This window comes from Nasonia vitripennis, chromosome 3 (genome assembly GCF_009193385.2).
Source record: "Nasonia vitripennis strain AsymCx chromosome 3, Nvit_psr_1.1, whole genome shotgun sequence".
Classification (NCBI taxonomy): domain Eukaryota; kingdom Metazoa; phylum Arthropoda; class Insecta; order Hymenoptera; family Pteromalidae; genus Nasonia; species Nasonia vitripennis.
The window spans coordinates 6,618,568-6,635,714 of record NC_045759.1 but is presented as its reverse complement, the minus strand read 5'-3'; the positions used below and the strand labels follow the sequence as shown (position 1 = coordinate 6,635,714).

General features: G+C 45.9%; 1 protein-coding gene across 15 annotated transcripts in view; it reads right to left on the bottom strand.

Moving 5' to 3' along the window:
- Positions 1-17,147, bottom strand: part of LOC103317425 — a 219,560-nt gene that overhangs the window by 191,023 nt on the left and 11,390 nt on the right. The window lies entirely within an intron of this gene.

Here is a 17,147-nt window from a genome sequence, read left to right as displayed (position 1 = left end):
TTCTATGGAGCGCGAGCGAGGATCGTGCTGCAGCAGCAGCGAAAGGGAGGACACCTTTTTTTGTCGCCGACGCCGATGCTGCTGACCTGTTCGCTGAAACACCGAGAAGAATTCCTCCCGATGCTTACGCGCTCGTTGGACAATTTATTTTTTAAGGGTCTTTCTCTCCCCCTGAAATTTAATATTCCGCCGCTCTCTTTCGAATTAAATTTCAAAAAAAGTGTCCTCATGCTACAGCGACTTTCCTATACGTACATCAGCAGAGAACACAAGGACAAAGCGCGGGGCTGCGCAGCAAATCGTGCGAAGGCGAGGGGAAAACAGAAACAGAGGAGTATAGCAGAAGAAACGATTGAAAAAGCCGGTAGGTGCGCGCGCGGCCGAGGAGAAGCTAAACGATGAAAAAGCGAAACGCGAAAAGCAGAGAGAGAGAGAGAGAGAGAGAGAGAGAGAGAGAGAGAAGGGCAACAAGGCGAGATTTATCGCCCTCGGGGCAGTGCGCGGGCGGCGAGAGAACACGAGTGGGAAAGAGATAGGAGTGAGGGACTCCTTCCACGAAGAACCTCTCTCTCTCTCTCATCCCCGCGAGTTTCTTACTCTCCGGCGATGCTGTTGCTGCCGCTGCTGCTGCGCCTTCCTTTCTGCATTTCTATTTCTTCCTCTGTGTGTGTGTATGTGTGTGTGTGTGTGCGCGCGGGAGAGGAACGAGGCTCTTTGTTACAAGAGGCGATGGGAATGGCCGCTGTTACGGTCGGACGATGCTCGTATTCTCTCGTCGACTTGGAGAGAGGCAGTTCGGATTTTTGCGCTGTCGACCGCCGAGAGTGTCGGACGTCTATCGGGATGTATTAGAATTATTATGATTTTTCAACGCAGTTATAATACACAAAAAAAAGCATCAAGCGCATAAATCACGGAGGCGCTGCAGTCCTCGAAACTCGACGCGTAGAATTCAATTCAGACTCTAATCCCGGGCGTAAAAATCGCGGCGCACACAAAAAGCCCCGTCGACCTCCCCGACGCTGCTCCCTCCTTCGCTTCCTTCATCGCACTCGATTCCATTCGCTGTGTGTATTATAATGTGCAGTCTATACGTATATACACACAGAGAAACAGCCCGAGAGAGAGAGAGAGAGAGAGAGAGAGAGAGAGAGAGAGAGAGAGAAAGAGAATAAGAACCGGCTCGCGCTCACGATATTACCGGCCTAACTCTCATATTATTGTGGCCCTTATATGGCAGGAGCGCCGTATATCACGTTGCGCGGCGCTTAATCTTGTCAGGGCCAGGCAGCAGGAAGACTCGGGGCGAGTATACGAGGATGAAGTAGAAGAAGAAGAAGAAGAAGAAGCGGAGGAAGGGTATAAGTGACCGGTGGTCGTAGTCGTAGTCGCCACTGCATCCTTTATACATCCTCTCTCGCTCTTCTTCTCCTCCTCCTGATGTGCTGTGTCTTTTTCTCGGCGAGAAGTCCCTGCGCCCCTGGCTATGTATTTTTTAGAGGGGAAAATGCGATGCAGAAATAATCTTCGAGCTTTCGTAGAGATGACGAACTTTTCCACCCCGTCTGCACAAGATCAACATACCCATATACTCTCTGCGATCGAAAGCACATTGTATAGCTCCCATCTCTCCAATAAACCTCTCGCGCTCTCTTATTCTCCGTTTTGCGATTTCCGCGCGAGCAGCCTCCGAGAAATTCCGCGCGTTTTCTCCTCGGATTATTGCGCGCAGATGCGCAGCCGGAGATTACGCCGCCGCGCGTGAGATGCGTTACTCGCGCACTTTTGCAATAGCCCGAGCGATATGGATACAGTGTGTGGATACCGGGAGAGAGGAAGAGATGGGAATCGCGCGAGTCTGATGGCAGTTTATCTTGGGGGGAAAGATCTGCCTCTCGACTCGTGCGTTTTGAGAGCTGCGCTGCTGGCTGTATATCGACGTTTATTGGATGTTCACCGCAGGGAAACGCGTTTGATCGGGCCGTTTTCCGCGAAATCGTTTCGAAAGAGTCGAGCTTTTACATAAGCTCTGTGTAAATAAATAAATCATTATGAGCGCGGAAATCGGACTCATCAATTATCGAGAGGACTTTCTTCGCGTCCATTATACGCAGCAGCTGAAATACGTGCCTTCCTGTAACTCAAATCGAATTAGCCCGAGAAACAGCCAGTCATCGCGGGGAAAATCGAGAAAGCACGCGCGTAATAATCACGTCATTCATCGATATATATATATATATATATATATATATATATATCGCAACAGCTCGCCGTGATAGCGAGAGGAGCATCGGAGGCTGCGCTGCACTGCAACTTTACGAGCGTCGAGCGATCGAATCGCATCTTCTACCATCAGCCGAGTGCGGTAGCTCGCGCCCCTCCGGCATCAGCACTTCAAAGGAGACGTGCACGTGTGCGTGTGTGTGCGACGACGTATATCGGGATGACGAAGTCTGTATCGAGATGGTACAGTGGCTTTTGCCGTGTGTGCAGCTATAGGCGCGATTGACGATGTGAGTTTTTCTCTTTTTTTGTGGAGATGCGGATTATTGGATTTTGAGTCACTACGTGAGATTGGTTATGTCGTTTGAGGAAGAAACGAGATTTTTTTTTTTTTGAAGAAGTAAAAATTTAAATTTTCTAACGAAGCAGAGTATCTGCAGCTAAAACTTCAGAATAACCCGATAAACCTCTCTCCTCAGCTCCTCCTAGAGCCGTATTCAACTCGACGATCCCTAGAATTTTTAGATACACCTATAAAAGCTCACCAAAGTACTTTTCAAAAAAGCCCGAAGCTCAAAGTGGCAGTAGCGGCAGCATCAGTAGGTCTCGTTAATGAGCACTTTGAAGTATAAGACTCAATGCGTTAGCCGAAGCCCTCCCGGCATAGAGCCCCGAGACTCAAGACTGTAGCTGTATAGCAACCGGTGGTTGCTGCCTCGGCAGTCGCGTATCCTAATTCAAAGGCCATATCAAAAATATGTACTTGATGCTGTATCTTTACGGAATTTTTATGATTAAGGGAATGCTGATTTTGACCCGTAAGTATATTAGGTAAATTATCAAGTTTTAATGGCAACAAATGAATAAAATGCGATAATTTAGAGTACAAGCACACGAGTAATTTTCAGTAACAGTTACAGCAATAAATCAAACGAAATCGTAAATTAATTCACTTTGTTAGCGCAAATGAAATTGTTGTCAAGCATGGAAACAATCACATGAATAACGAGTGGATAATCGTCGAATTCAATTCCGAGGGACTTTGTGATAAACAGGAATTTGAATTTCGACTATGGCGAGGCTCAAATTGAATCCAAATCAAACTTGTAAAAGTTCCTTCAAACAACCTAAAAAATCGAAAAAACGCTGAAAACCTGCACAATAACATCGAAAAACGTGAAAATCACTGCAGTGTAAAAAAGGTTTGTTTACAGCCTCGGAGATGTACATTAAAGACTTCAACTTTATTGGCTTTTAAAAGTTAAAGAGAAATAGATTTTCGTATTATACACGCAAATTGAGTTGAATTTCCGCAACTTCGTTACGGACTTTTCCATTAGCCCGAAGCCCTTTTTGAAACCGAAAACTCGCGCGCGGAAGCTAAATAAAAGGGAGCGGAAACCGAGCGGAGAGAATTACTCATCCATACACGCAAAAGAGAAAGAGAGAGAAGGGACGAAACCGAAGATAACCGAATACTACACCCGAGGGATCGATCGAAACTTCGATATATATCTGTGGTAATGCGAGGCTACAACGATTTCGACTATAACAAGGCCTGTGGCTTCCGGAAAGATCAAATTTTCGCCACTTCCTTCCGTAAGGATCCTCGTCGCTCCTTTTCTCTTTCTCGCCTTTTGTGCTTCCGACATGTTGACGCTATGGATATCAATTATATCCTCTAATGGATCATCACTACGCACACACGCGCGAGAAAGACGAGATGAGCCTCAGTCATAACCGCAGTCTTTCGCAAACACGTGACGACTCCATAATTATGTCACGTAATAGCGCGACGCAACTGCTGCTGCTCTCGTTCCTAATATACGACAACTTCACGTGTCTGTTATGATTCTAGTTGGGAACTAACAATTTTCCTGTTCACCGCCAGAGTTGTTAACTTATCAGTTTAACAAGTTGCGAGAGCGATGCGGCCCTTATAACCTGCCCCACCGCAGCTTTGAAATTCTGCCTCGCGGAAATTTTGTTCTTCGTACAGAGTCGAGCGAATCGCGTTTCCGACGAAACTCTTTTGAATAATTCACTGCGCACTGCGTGTGGATCTTGCGAGCATCGAAGTACTGTGACCCATTGAAATTTGAATAGCTCTTAAAAGATTAATCAAACGCAGGTTCGCGAGAGGTAAAATATACTGAAAGCTTGTGTTATCATCTTCAAAACGGAGAGGGAATTTCAAGCAGCTTTTTTTCAACAAAGCCCGCGCTCGCGGCGGGTTATCTTTTAGCGGAAAAGGGGGATGGCCATTTACCGCGTCGGATCGCGTTGAAAACATTGTCCGAGCAGCAGCAGCTGCTGCGGGAAAACTCGACGCGGAAATGAGAATAATATATCGCTCGAGCGAGTGTCAGCCGTGATGATGATGACGATGGTCGAGATGAATTTCACTTCTGTCTTAAATTCGAAACACGTGATGATTAACCGATAATCGCGTTATTAAATACGACCTGTGAATATATATATATATTCACAGGTCGTATTTAATAACGCGATTATCGGTTAATCATCACGTGTTTCGAATTTATATATTTAAGTAAACCTTTAAAAATCCCCGTGATTCCAGCGTATCACTCAACTCTCCGGACGATAGGGTAACCTCGTCTTTTTCTTCTATATCCCCGGGACATCGTCCCCCACATCACTTTGTTTTCACTATATCCGCGCTTCATAGGACGCTCATTAACGTCGCGAAAACGAAAGCGATGCTCGGGGGAAAATTAATAGAGCGGAACATCGAATCTGCTCAATGACGTCTTCGTCGGCATTATTCTGCTTCTCTCTCTCTCTCTCTCTCTCTCTCTCTCTCTCTCTCTCTCTCTCTCTCTCTCTCTCTCTCTCTCTCTCTCTCTCATACTTCGACGGTTGAATATTCTACTCGCACGCACGTGGATGCTTCCGCTTTGCGAACCCGTGAAGCGCCTCGTAGTTTATTGTGTTGAATTTTAATGGGTGTAAATTCGTCATTTTCGTTTTTTTACTTTGTTCTCTTTTTTGTATCAGGATAATTTTACCGTTAGATTTCAATGATTTAGTCGATTAGTCGGAAACAGCATTATAATACTTTACGTAAGCCATCGAGTCCAAGAATTAATTACGCCATTTCCCTAAAAATCACATAAACGAATCTAGAAACGGCTCCGCGAACGCAATCACCTCACCGCCGGGCGATCTAATCGCAAGCTCGGCGGTCTACTCCATCTCAATCCACGGCCATTACCTCCTTTTTTCCTTCCTGGAAAGCCCGCACGTCGTGTTAGCGATTTCTCGGGGCGTTAAAGCTCCGCGGAAATTAGCCTTAAAGTTGCACACACGCGCCTTTTTATTCAGCTCCATTGCGGGGCTCTTTAACGAGAAACCATTTTCGAGATTGTAAACTTAACGAGCGCTTTGAGAAGGCGCGAATGTGTCGTTCTGGCAAAAGTTTCGAACGTATAATTTTAATTCGATAAAACGAACGCCGAAATTAAACGTCTCGTATATAACTCGATCTTTCCCGACTCTAAATCACGCGCGGTTATATAACGCGGCTTTTCATAACGAGCGCAGTGGATAAATCCTCGCTCGGCGAGCAACACGTGTAAGGACAAATTTTATCAATTTGTCCGATAAAATCGACAAGCTTGCGCACGGCTCTAAATTAAGACCCCCAGTGAACGTCGAATCCGAAAATTTACGCCAGCCCCGAAGTATAACGTACGGGCGTTCGAGCAAATTAACCCGGCCGCGTCTGCGAGAACTCGTTGCGCGAAATGAATTTCGCGAGGGTCGTAAACGATCCGTGAGGTGCGAGAAAAAAAATCGCACACAATACATAAAAGCACGTCGTCGCGGGGAGAAAGAGAGAAGAAAGAAGAAGGACCGTTGAACCGGAGAGACGTGTGTGTGCGCGTCGCGAGATCCATCACATAACAAACAGGTTTCCCCTTTCGGAGACGCTGCCGCCGAGAGTAAGAGTAATATCGCAACTTTCGTTTATCCTCGCGCGCGGCTGATGTCATAAATATATACCGGCCTCTCGGTACATTACACGCGTGTAAACCGTAACCTGAAATACCGCTCGCCGATCGTAACTTCGGCTCGACGATGCCACCTTTTTTTATTTCTCGAGTCCTGTCATCTCGCGGGGATTCGCTTTTTTTGTGTCCTGCGTTGTAGCCGCGAAGGGGAGCTAGATGACGCTGGGAGATACGCAAGGGACACTCGTCGACTTGGTGTATAGATTATGGCGATGATGGCTGTGTTGAGGCCGTCTATTAGCACCGATAAGGTGAAGGACGTATGCTAATGAGAGAGTCCGAGGAGTATATTGGAGAAGATTTATACGCTTGGGTATATTTTAATAAGTGCTCGGCTTGCTCGTCGCGAAGAAAACTATAGGATTTCGCGCGCTGACTTTGCGTAATTCGACCTTTTTTCGTGTACGTATAGAGCCACGGGGTTCTCGGGCGCAATTAGCAAATTAGTTTACGCTGTTAACGTAATTACACAAGCTCGAGAGCCGGCAGTGCTGTTATTTATGCGACTAGGAATTAATAAGCTTACGATATTCACGAAGTGGGTCGAGCAACGAGAAACCTTCTAACCCATGAAATTTATCCCAAGTACCTCGCGAACCTCCAGACCCATCAAGTCCAACCTCGAAAAAGAAGAAGAAGAAGAAGAATCTCGAGAGACAGATCCTCACTGTTGCAGTGTATACCATCTCATCGGTGCAGCAAAGCTCAATATTGTCCCGGACTGGCGCTTCGAGGACACTCGATTGCTGCTCAATTACCTCCTTGACGACGTCGGCCGATTTAACGCTCGATCGCGAGTCGGCTCATTTAAATATATATATCCCTTATAGTCCTTCCGATCCGCTGCGACTCGTCTCTTCTTTTATTTCGATTCTTTGTGCGAACGCGAACTTTTATTTCCGGCTTTCTTCGCGCTCGTTAGGCGCTTCGTCGCGATACGGACTGTATACGGTTATTCCTTCATACAATAGGAAAAGCTCCGACGAGTCTGAATTAGTCGCGAGCTTTTCTCTCGATGAAAGGGGAGCTTTTCTCTTATGTGTATCGGGCGACTTTCGAAAACGTAAATGCGAAGTCGTTATTGCCCGAAGTGAATGTATAACTTTTTTTGCGTAAGCTTTCGATTTTTCGATTCCGAAATGAATATTCGGTTTGCTGATACCGCGATGTACGTTTACTTTCTCCTCGTCGAGAGGAATATATACGAGAAAAATGCGAGAGACAGCTTTAAAACTCTATACGTAACACTCGAGCCAAAGTCGCGAACTCCATTATCCCCTAATTCCCGGCTAAATTAGTCTCTTTTGCTTAACGAACGCGAGTTTTCCACTCGAACACGCCGTCGACGCTTGACATTTATAAACAACGCGTAGCTTCGCCAGCTGCTAGCGAGCGACGACGAAGATGAGCTTTTGGGAGCGGATTAGGAGCTGTAGGAGCTGCGTCGCGTCGTCTTGTTCCCAGCGAAATCACCCGCTGATTTAACGTCGGCAATTTTCCGCGAGGGTCTTTGTTAGGAGGAAAATGGATTTTCCTCGCGGAGATGTGATCGAAACGGGATTTCGAAACATTTTCCGAGAATTTCCGGCGTAACGAGAAATTGTTGTTTCCATAACGCTAACGAGCGACACTTTAAAATTCAAACGTCAGCAGCGAAGTGTTCCCAGTGATATTGCGCACATCATAATACCAGCGAGTAACGCGTTTAGAAAAGAGCAAAAATTCAAGCTTTTATAACGAGCAGTCAATCACTCTAACGGCGCAATTATACCCTCGTCGTGATTGGAGATCGAAATCGAGATCGACTCGATGAAAATAATCGTATAATGAATCTACCAATTTACCCGCGCGTCTCCGATAAAAAGTCGTCCAACAGCTTTCTGTAAAAACACACGACGGAGCCTTTTCCCTTTACAACGTAATAACGAGCGAAGTCGGCGCACTGTATTAAGCAAACTTCTCGTCGGAAGGCATTACAGTATATACCTACATGTCACGACGACGACGTGAAAGCCACACGAGTGTATATATAGTATATGGCGGAGATCAAAGCGCGAGTCCAGTTAGTGGCTGTAGCCGAGCTGTGGTGACAACCGAGCGATTCGCCACGTGCGAGTCATATAGACACACACGTGTGATCCTTGATCGCAGCGACTTGTCCAATATAGCTTGTGCGAGCAGTATTTTTCAGGGCTCGAAATTTACACAGGATTTTATTAAACAACGTTGTTCTGCACGTAACCGAGGGCTGCTAGGGATAAGAGCAAGTGCGACGTATTTATTCGTTATCAATAATATATTCTACCTATTAGTAGTTTTAGCGAACGTTTCTCCGTCATTTGGCTCTCATATGCGCGATTTTATAATCATTCCTAGACTGCCACGACCCCCTCTAGGAGTTTTATTCCGCGGATTTTGAGGGTCACTTTCAGTGCGGAGAGGCTAAAGGGCCGATCTGTGACTGCCAGGCCAGAGAGTCGAGTGGCGAGAGTGCTTCGAGTCCCTTCGGCAGTCCTCGGGAAAGCGCTTTTGTTTTAGCGGACCCGAGTTTTCGGCGGCGTTTAATGAATAGAGCGTCAGTTCTCGGCGACAACTTGTGAGAGAAGGTCACACAAGGACCTGATCGTTAGGAGATTTCAATAAAGTTATAATATCTGATCAACAATGATTTCACAGTTTATTTTTGAACCTTAATGTAGTCTTGTCCCATACAAACGTAAAACCTGTGCGCGAACGAAAGCAAAAAAAAGCAATAACAAGCTAGTATATAGCGCGCGGAAAAGGATCAGTTTTCAATTTAATATTAACGTTGTATATATTTACTTTTAATCAACGACGAAAAAACAAAGCCTCAGCTCGGCCTCGCACTGCGCGTTATATTTTTCGTACGCGGCGCGAGAGCTCTGTGTTCTGAAAGCAAAAATAGGTCCTCTGACCTAATTCGCATATCATATTTATTTATATATACGCACCGTTTTTTGTTTTTCACGTATTATGTATATACAGCCCAGCAGCAGTTGCCTCTCGATATGATTTTCTATTTTGCTCGCCGGCTCTGTTTCCCTCGTATTCCGGCCGAGTTTTTGCTCTCGAGAGCCTTTCAAAGAGACAACTGTGCCGAGAGCTTTAATTCCTTCAGCATGCGCGAGCCCGCGTTGACGGACGCAACGACGGAACTGCTTCCAGCCACTCAAGTCCGTAATAACGATCATTCAACGCGTTGAATTTTCGGAACCGACGGCTCCGCTTTTTCCTGTTCAAGCTTTTATTAGACTCGGGATCGTAGTTCTTTGTAAGCTCGAGGTGAAATGAAGTTAAAGATGGAATTTCTGGTTAAAAAAAGTTATGACTATAATCAAAAGTGCGATGACAGATGCTTCGAATATTGATTTCAGCCGACGATTCATCGGACCGATAAAGAAGGTCGACGGCTGGGTTTAACATGTGAAAAATAATGTAACCTCACCAACCAAAAAAATGTCGTAAAAATCAAGCCTCGCTACACCGACAACCCTCCGAACATAATATGTCCAAAAATCAGCGCTCCTCCATCATCTCAAAAAAAAGATACCCCGGCACACATCGAGTACATCAACGACCTTGCGTATAAACCACGCGCTTCGAATCCGTCATAGCTCTCCCCTTTTCGCCAGCCTTAACGCTAAAAAAAGGAACATTCGGCAGGAGAGACCCACCTGGGCGATCGAACGGAACTGCTAACGACGAGAGAGGCGCGCAAAAGCCGAAACGAGACGTTCCCAACGAGCCTGTCGAATCTAAACGCGCAGCGCTGGACTTTTTATTAGGAAAGAAGAAAGAAGCAGCGGCGGATTTAACGCTCATTGGTTCTATACCCTATACCGGAGGTGTCGCGATTGATATTAATTGGCTTTTTTCCGTGTAACGGTTATTACATTTCATACCAATAACTAATGATACTCGAGTTTAAATTTACCAACGCCGAAAAGAACAGGACGCAAAGTAGCACACATTGTCCAGCACCTGGCGCTCACGAATTCTGGGGTTTCCATACCTGTCGAGGCACGTAACACCAGCCGTTAATGGCATTCTCCGCATGACTTCTGTGTCTATACACGACTCGTCGTCGGTAAAAACTTAAAGGCTTAAGCATGTTTTGACAATAGTGACGAAATTTTCCTTCCGCCGGCCTTGAACTCGCCGAGTTTCTTCGGACGAGACTGCGAGAGTCTGTATACTTGCGGTGATACACGTTGTTATGAAAATTTCATGCGCGCGCTTTAACGAGCGAAGATTTAAAAATTACCGTGTATTTTACAAATTCGCGTGTAAGAAGATAAAGACCGTAAAATATAAAGAGCAATGTTTTACGCAGTGGCCGAGTGGGTTATTAAAGCATTTAGTGTGCAACAAGGTAATAAAACGTGCAAATTTCGCTTCAAATCTCGGAAAAATTTGCTTAAACCAGCTTATACGAGACTTTAATGCTTCTTACACTCGCGCGAATTAATGCGCTCCGCTTGAATGCATCGTCGCGACCTCTTATTCGAGAGTTACAGGTATCTATAGTAATAGTCGAAAACGTCAATCGCGGAGGGAGACGTTGATGCAACGCAGAGGTTCATCATCCGCGAAACTGTCGCAATCCGTCACCGACGATCTCGAAACAAAGGACATTAACGATTATGTACTCCATTAATTATTCTCTCGCGATTCTTCGTCGAGCTTCTAAAAATACGTCTTGCGGCATACCGTGTGTAATGAACGCTTACATACTCTTTTCCGAGAAATATAACTACGAAAATTCAAAACAACGCGAAATCGCGGATCCCGGCGCACGAATATATATTCCGATATATTTCACATTTTAATACAAGCTCAAGCGGCGCAAGTTTAATCGCCGCGGCACTAAAGTTTTACGAGAGCTTTAAAAACTTTTTGCCGGTAGTCTCGTAAAATTTCCAAGCTTCGAGTGTGTAATGCATCTTTTACTGTGGCGCACGCGTCATGTATATGCGCGACCTATAGATATATGTATAGAGCGAACGAAGAGACGTCTCTTCTTCTGGATATACGACACGGCGGAGTCTGATAACGAGATGAATGGAGATTCGCGCGCGATGACTCGATATGAATGATTCATCGCGACGAGAGCGGCAGTTCCGCAATTCCGAATCGATTACGGGATATATGATGTATGCCGATGTATGTACACGTGCGCAAGCTTGTATAGGTATATATTGTCGGCTGGAATCGCGAACGTCGTTTTTAATATCGAGGCTCGTCAGCCTGAGCTAAATAGTTTTTGATCTGGATCGACGAGTATTATATAATCTTTCGAATATTTTTAACGAGAAAAGCCAAATGCACGATTGGATGCGTTGAAACATCGATAACTTTATCGAGAGAGAGAGAGAGAGAGAAAAAGAGAGAGAGAGAGAGAGAGAGAGAGAGAGCTTGAATTAAACAGTGTGCGGAATCAGGCATGTCCGAGAGATGAGATGAAAATCCCATTATTAAAGTGCGGATAGAGAGAATACGGCTCCGAGGCCGGTGTATGCAAATGGCAAAACTAGCTGTCCAAACGTCGGTAATCCTGACGAGCTTAGCTCGTCGTCCGGTCGGGGCGAACGAATGGCCACGACTTTTCATCCCCCCACGTGCACGCATAAATTCAGCCACGCGAGCGAATAAGCCGAGAAAAACTCCGGACGTCCTTCGTACACGTGTTTTATTTTATTTCTCGTATATAAAATCTGTAAATAAGAATAAACAAGAATGAAAAACACTCGAAATTTTCGCATGCTCTTTATAAAAGCAGAACGCACAAACAGCCAAGAGCCATCAATTCTGAGTGTAGCTTGGACTTTCCCGAGAGGACATCCTCGGCGCCTTTCCTGCGCGCATCCGCAGGCCGCTCGTAAACGCGTAACTCCGTTCCGCGCGGAAATTCATCCTCGTCGGCCAGTTCCTCGATCGTAAATCGCGAGGCGCGAAACTGCGGCTCGATGGCGATTTTGTGGCTGCTCGGGGAATCGGCCGGAGACGAATGTGGAGACGATGCGGCAGGTGTAGTGCTGTGGCTCACCCCCCGACGACGGACGTAGATTTTGCGCCCAGTGCGTCAAGCTGCGCTGCGTGTGTTATACGAGCGTCGAGGCGCTCGTTCGATTTAGAAACAAGGCCGGGAGGGATATGCGAAGACGATTTTCGCGGAAATGCAAATGAGCTTGGATCGCGTTTGCGACTGGGCCAAGGGTGGTGGTAACGTGCGTTCGAGCTTGAGATTATTATTTATTCCGTGAAAATGACGCGATGCTTTACGAGCATTCGGGGAATGAGAATTTTATGGAAATTGTTTTTAATAGATGTATACCGAGAAACGTTGTTATTAAAATGTTTTAATGAAAATATAAAATTCCTCGAAAAGACCAGCATCAGCTTTTTGATACTTTAAAAGTTGCACGATTCCTCGCAATATAAATCAAATCAATTACAAGCACACCGATCCTAATTGCTCTTACGCGATGGTATCACGCTGAATGACGCAACCGATTTTCACAAAAAGAACCTTCTAATCTCGCAGGACTACATCCAACCAAAGGCAAACAAGCTTACCTCACACCTCTCATCATTGCGTGAACGCGCGAAAAGTCCGCAAAATCACGGTAAACGCGCGGCCCGTTAGACACTCGAGGAATATTATGAGAAACCCAAAAGATCCCATTGTATAACTCTCTGGCGAGCAAGGCGTTGCATCAGCCCAGAATTTCGCGCTCTTTCCAAAGCCCGCGTCCATTCGCACATTCACATACATACATACAGATACATGTATATATGTATGTACAAGAGGAGGCCATTCGAACGCGAAAGCGCGCGAGAAATCCTCGAGAGTTTCCGCGCCGGCTGGACTTCCGAGCGAGAAACTCTCTAGATTTGCGCAATATAACGCGACTATATTTCGCACGAGCAGAAAATTTTCGGCGGCATTCCGCGACGACGTGGAAAAGATCGAGCGAGACGCTTTCTTATATTTTTCGCGGTCGACTGGCTCAGCTGCGGAGCTTTAATCTTTTGAAAATTATACACGTATGAATTCATTATTTTATTATAAAATAGCATTTTTGCTGGACCCAAAAACGTGAAAATAACGCAACACCTAATTTGAAAACTTCTACCGAAATTCTCTCTTCAAACGCAATTTCTCCCCACAGCGCGCACACAGGAAACGAGGACACGAACACCGCAACCCTCCTCGCGTCCCTCTCGTTCTTTTTTTTTCCTTCGAACTCCGGGCCGGTAAAGATTAAGCAATGCAGTGACATGGAAATTACCGCTGCGGCGGCGACTGAGTCGAAAGATCGTAATCGCGACCCGGTTAATTTGTATACGAAGGCTATATACGTGCTCTCGTGCGCGCTTGAGATGAATCGTGTATGAAGAGGTGTATTGTCTATACGTATATACACATCGCGAAAGAGACCGAGAGCGTTGAGAAAGGATATAGAGGATTGATCCATTATCGATTATTCAGGGAACACTTGCTCGCCACGGCTTTATTTCGCTCGCTCGAGTCTCTACAGCTACAGTGTCACAATGACGCGCCGTGTCTTAGGAAACAATAACGAACGGGATAAGTGTTTCGTCGCTCAGTGCTCTCGGGCGAGAAAAGTGTCAATGTCAAGTTTGGATCGGCTGCGCCGACGAAATCCACGATTGGGCAAGTTTATTGTAGACCAGAAATCGTCAGGCCAATAAAATCTAATCCATCCGAATTGCTCGCTCGCGGTATTATTTTGCTTAAGAGGCGCAGAAAGTCGAACGCTGTAGTGTATTGCACACTCGGCATTTGCATTTACACACTCGAATCCCCGGCGCGTATTTATACGATGTGCGTAAACTCGGCTTTCGCCCGTCGCACATTCGAGGTCCGCTCGCGACTCCGGCTCTTTTATACGCGCGTCGTAAATGCTCGCGGAATATTATAAAAGAAATTTTACAGCCGAATTCATATCGGACATTTTAACGACGCTTTCGAGATATTATATCCTCTCCATCGCCGACCAACTGTTGGCGAGGAGTCAATGTCTCGATAAAACTACAAGACGCGATCGAGTATACTCGATACCTCCTTATTACAATGTAAAAGCTTCTCGGACAAACGTACGACGATGTTTTCGCTTTCGCGCAACAAAGTTTCAATTTCGATCGTTGCAGGCAAATAACGCCTCGTCAAATCCGGGGTCGCGTTACCGCAAACCGCGGAAACGAATTAGCCATAGCTGCAGACGTCGAGGCTAATTAACGCGCGCCTGCGCGAAAACCATCCGCGAAAGCTAATCAGATTCTAGCTCATAATAGCTATAGCTTCGGCCAATTTATCGCGATTCAGTGGCTGAATAGGCTCGACGTCTTTTGAGCGGCACGTGCAACTGCGTGTGTCGCGATGTAAACCAGATGCGGAGGAGTAGCTTATTAACGGAGGTGTACAAGAGGGTTACGGACGCATGCAAGGAGATGTGGGTCACGAACGAATGGCGCTGCGTTGATCGAAGTTGCGGTCGAGGGTTGAGTGACAATTTAATTCGGCTTCAATCGAATTATACCGTACGCAAGTAAATTTCGCGTTATCGCGTTCCAAAGGAATGTCTCTACGCGATGTTCTCCTCGAAATTCGAAGATAAAAGTAAAGAAAACGCCGGACAAAACCTTCGCAATCCTCAATCAGATTAGCGTAACACACTCGGCTGCTAAGCCGCGCAGAAGCCTAAATAGAACCGAAACGCCTTATCCCTCAATCGCGCGGGCTGAGGAAAAAAAGGGGAAAGAAGTGGAACGTTGATTCGCGCGTCTCCAGACGGAGAGCCCGTCGTCGCGACGACCTCGTTTCTCGCGAGCGTAAATGGAATCGCCCGCATCGGATCAACAAGTTATATATGATTCAGTGCCAGCCGCGTCGCCGTTTTCCTCCCGAGAGGCTCCAGAATTTCACGGCGTCTTATTTTTTTCTTTCAGAGCGACGTTGGACGATTTGGCTTTCAAACTTTGGGGAATCGAGGCAAATTTTATAATTCCGTACAAGACATTCGTAAACGCGTTTATCATCGCAGGATTTACATCGCTGAAAGTCAATTCCGGCACACACACTTCGGGGCTTAATGCTAACCATGAGATGAATTTGGCGTGGCGGCGAGCTACTTTGAATTTCAAATTCCCGCTTTTTAGCCAACTGGGCAATCTCTATTAAACGAGAGGTACACGCACAGCGCAATTATGCGATTTGCTCTCTTTGCATCGAAATTAGAAAGCCCCGTTGTGTGTCTCTCGGCATTCTTACAATATAATACGAGGAAAGCTTTCTAGATAACGAGATGGATTGATTCAAGCGGACGGGCAACAAGCTAATTTCACCGGCATCGAAGCATTAATAATCATTCCGTCATCCATCGATAATCCCTGTACTATCAGTCGGTTAAACCCACGCTAATCTCTCGTTAAAATTCAAAATTTCACAAAAGCTTGGCCGAACGTCACGCATATACGTCCTTGCAGCGAGGCTCGCTCGATCGATGCCTATACGCGCGTATAATATTGGACTACATTTCCCACACCGCGACGCGTCGATGAATAAAGCCAGCCCTTTTTTCACACTCCCATAGTCATGCCTACGAGCGAAATTCAGATCTCGTCGGGCTGCTTTATATACGCCGGCAGTTCATCCAAGCGGAAGTATCGAGGAAAAATCCGAAAAAGAGCGGGGGACTTACGCAAGTTCATTCGAATACGTTATTTTCTTCGTGGAAACTTTCGCGGAGTTCATCCTTCTTTTTGCGAAGCCGTTTTACCATATTGTAATTGCTCTCAGCGCTTCTATCGCTTACATTCTCGCGTGAGTTTAAAATCCAATTTGCCGATGAACGACCATCCTCGGCGAACTTCCGTTGTTGAAACGTCGATAAAGCGCTCGCAGTAAAAACGTCGAATTTTTTGTATACCGCTCGGTCTTATACAGAGCCTCGAGAGAAAGAGATGCTGCTTCGAGCAAGGTATAAGTGTGTGTGTACAAGACACGAGAAGCGGCCGAGATTCGCCGGCGTCGTAGAAAAACTTAAATTCGCTCTCGGGCCTAGGATGAAAGCCGTATACAGGCTCCTTTATAATCGACAAACTTCCGATGCGCGGAAGTGGCTGCGCAGTTGCGTTTACTGGGCGAAACTTTACCTGAAAACACTAGATTTACTTTTTTAATTAGGCGAAATACGAAAAAATATAGCGAATGTGTCGAGTGAACGAGTTATTCAGAACGAGAGAAAAATTAGCGCGACTGTCAAGCAGTTGCAGTTGGAGCGAACGTATAAGAGGGAAAAAAAAACAAAGGAAAGTCATCAGTCGTTATTAAATTCCACGAAGCTTTAGTTTTAATCTCGACGTCGCAAACAAACGATTCAAAAACTGGCGAGAGAGAGAGAGAGAGAGAGAGAGAGAGAGAGAGAGAGAGAGAGAGAGAGAGAGAGAGAGAGAGAGAGAGAGAGAGGAGACCTAATTAAATTCCAAGGCAAAAAAGTTTACCCGACGCGCGCAGCCGGCAACAGATTGATTGCGCTATCCTCGGAAGCTTAAAACTAAAAACAGCCTCGATATAAAGCAAACTCTGTGCCTGCCCTCGGCACTTTCCGGGGCTCGAGACGATGCATAAGAGGAGCTGGTATAGAGGGGTGGAAAAAAGTGTTGCCGAGAAACTCCTACCTTGAATTTCCATAAGTTTGAGGAGACTAGAGAGGTCGAGAGAAAAGGTGCTACGATGGAGAACCGTATATAGATTGGGGCTTTGATATTTTCGATGCGAGCTTTAATATAAGGCAAACATTTGTATAGAACAATAGATAATTGAAAATAATAAATATCGCTGTT